Below are 3,554 nucleotides of genomic sequence, written 5' to 3' on the forward strand. Positions count from 1 at the left end.
CACGGAGTTCAAATACCTGGGGAGCATCTTTACAGAGGATGGGAAACTAGACAGAGAGATAGAGACAAGAATACAGAAAGCAAACTCTGTCAGCTATCAGCTAGCACCTCTGCTAAGGCACCCAAGTATCCCCATGGAGACCAAGGCCAGACTCATCAACGCCATCTTCGTCCCAACACTCACATATCAGTGTCAAACCTGGACCCTGAACAAAGCACAGGAGAGGAAACTCACAAGCTGTGAGATGAGGGTCCTGAGAAGAACAGCTGGTAAGACGAGGAGGGACAGGTTGAGAAATGAAGTGGTCAGAGAGATGGTTGGAACCAAACCTGTCTTGCAGTTCATAGCCAAGCAAAGAGTCCAGTGGTTTGGTCATCTGACAAGAATGCCAACCACCCAGCCAGCGCTGAGAGCCTACACCACCAGACACCCAGGTGTCAGGGCCAGAGGAAGACCACGCCGCAGGTGGATAGAGGGAGTGGCAGAGACTGTCCGTGCACATGGCCTGACTCTCCAGGAGGCGACACACCTGGCTCAAGACAGATGTTTACATCTCCCCGCGACGCCCCCCCCCCCAGGCATAAGCGGAAGGATAAAGTAAAGTAAAGTAAGTAAGTAATCGGTGCTTAACTTCAAACGGGAATAACTCGACAACAAAAAGAGCTATCCAAAAGCGGATTGCAGCATTCAACTCCCAACCAAGAGGCCTTTCCAAAGATACCATAGTTTGCCTATTTCGGACACTTTTTAAAAATCCACATTTTTGGTCTCGGTTAGGGGGACTTAGCTAATAACGGGAATAACTCGACAACAAAAAGAGCTATCCGAAAACGGATTGCAGCATTCAACTCCCAACCAAGAGACCTTTCCAAAGATACCATAGTTTGCCTATTTCGGACACTTTTTAAAAATCCACATTTTTGGTCTCGGTTCGGGGGACTTAGCTAATAACGGGAATAACTCGACAACAAAAAGAGCTATCCGAAAGCGAATTGCAGCTTTCAACTCCCCACCAAGAGACCTTTCTAAAGATTCCACAGTTTGCCTATTTCGGACACTTTTCAAAAATCCACATTTTAGGTTACTGTAATCGGTGCTTAACTTTAAACGGGAATAACTCGACAACAAAAAGAGCTATCCAAAAGCGGATTGCAGCATTCAACTCCTCACCAAGAGGTCTTTCCGAAGATACCATAGTTTGCCTATTTCGGTCACTTTTTAACAATCCACATTTTTGGTCGCGGTTAGGGGGACTTAGCTAATAACGGGAATAACTGGACAACAAAAAGAACTATCTGAAAGCGGATTGCGGCATTCAACTCCCCACCAAGAGAGCTTTCCAAAGATACCATAGTTTGCATATTTCGGTGACTTTTAAAAAATACACATTTTTGGTCGCGGTTAGGGGGGCTTAGCTAATAACGGGAATAACTCGACAAAAAAAAGAGCTGTCCGAAAACGGATTGCAGCATTCAACTCCCAACCAAGAGACCTTTCCAAAGATACCATAGTTTGCCTATTTCGGACACTTTTCAAAAATCCATATTTTAGGTTACCGTAATCGGTGATTAACTTTAAATGGCAATAACTCGACAACAAAAAGAGCTATCCGAAAACGGATTGCAGCATTCAATTCCCCACTAAGAGAGCTTTCCAAAGACACATAGTTTGCCTATTTCGGACACTTTTCAAAAATCCGTATTTTAGGTTACTGTAATCGGTGCTTAACTTTAAACGGGAATAACTCAACAACAAAAAGAGCTATCCAAAAGCGGATTGCAGCATTCAACTCCCAACCAAGAGACCTTTCCAAATATACCATAGTTTACCTATTTCGGACACTTTTCAAAAATCAACATTTTAGGTCACCGAATCGTTGCTTAACTTTAAACGGGAACAACTCGACAACAAAAAGAGCTATCCGAAAACGGATTCCAGCATTCAACTCCCCACCAAGAGAGCTTTCCAAAGATACCATAGTTTCCCTATTTCGGTCACTTTTTAAAAATCCACATTTTTGGTCTCGGTTCGGGGGACTTAGCTAATAACGGGAATAACTCGACACAAAAAGAGCTATCTGAAAACGGATTGCAGCATTCAACTCCCCACCAAGAAAGCTTTCCAAAGATACCATAGTTTGCCTATTTCGGTGACCTTTTAAAAATCCACATTTTTGGTCGCGGTTAGGGGGACTTAGCTAATAACGGGAATAACTCGACAACAAAAAGAGCTATTCGAAAACGGATTGCAGCTTTCAACTCCTCACCGAGAGACCTTTCCAAAGATACCATAGTTTCCCTATTTCGGTCACTTTTGAAAAATCCACATTTTTGGTCGCGGTTAGGGGGACTTAGCTAATAACGGGAATAACTCGACAACAAAAAGAGCTATCCGAAAACGGAATGCAGCATTCTATTCCCCACCAAGAGAGCTTTCCAAAGATACCATAGTTTGCCTATTTCGGACACTTTTCAAAAATCCATATTTTAGGTTACCGTAATCGGTGCTTAACTTTAAACGGCAATAGGAAAACAGGCATGGCTGTAGCCACCCGAAAGCGAATTGCAGCTTTCAACTCCCCACCAAGAGACCTTTCTAAAGATACCATAGTTTGCCTATTTCGGACACTTTTCAAAAATCCACATTTTAGGTTACTGTAATCGGTGCTTAACTTTAAACGGGAATAACTCGACAACAAAAAGAGGTATCCAAAAGCGGATTGCAGCATTCAACTCCCTACCAAGAGACGTTTCCGAATATACCATAGTTTGCCTATTTCGGTCACTTTTTAACAATCCACATTTTTGGTCGCGGTTCGGGGGACTTAGCTAATAACGGGAATAACTGGATAACAAAAAGAGCTATCGAAAGCGGATGCAGCATTCTATTCCCCACCAAGAGAGCTTTCCAAAGATACCATAGTTTGCCTATTTCGGACACTTTTCAAAAATCCATATTTTAGGTTACCGTAATCGGTGCTTAACTTTAAACGGCAATAACTCGACAACAAAAAGAGCTATCCGAAAACGGATTGCAGCATTTAATTCCCTACCAAGAGAGCTTTCCAAAGATACCATAGTTTGCCTACTTCGGACACTTTTCAAAAATCAATATTTTAGGTTACTGTAATCGGTGCTTAACTTTAAACGGGAATAACTCGACAACAAAAAGAGCTATCCAAAAGCGGATTGCAGCATTCAACTCCCAACCAAGAGACCTTTCCAAATATACCATAGTTTGCCTATTTCGGACACTTTTCAAAAATCCATATTTTAGGTTACTTTAATCGGTGCTTAACTTTAAACGGGAATAACTCGACAACAAAAAGAGCTATCCAAAAGCGGATTGCAGCATTCAACTCCCAAGTAAGAGACCTTTCCAAATATACCATAGTTTGCCTATTTCGGTCACTTTTTAACAATCCACATTTTTGGTCGCGGTTAGGGGGACTTAGCTAATAACGGGAATAACTCGACAACAAAAAGAGCTATCTGAAAGCGGATTGCAGCATTCAACTCCCCACCAAGAGAGCTTTCCAAAGATACCATAGTTTG

The sequence above is a fragment of the Branchiostoma floridae genome, unplaced genomic scaffold (genome assembly GCF_000003815.2).
Source record: "Branchiostoma floridae strain S238N-H82 unplaced genomic scaffold, Bfl_VNyyK Sc7u5tJ_1589, whole genome shotgun sequence".
Taxonomy (NCBI): domain Eukaryota; kingdom Metazoa; phylum Chordata; class Leptocardii; order Amphioxiformes; family Branchiostomatidae; genus Branchiostoma; species Branchiostoma floridae.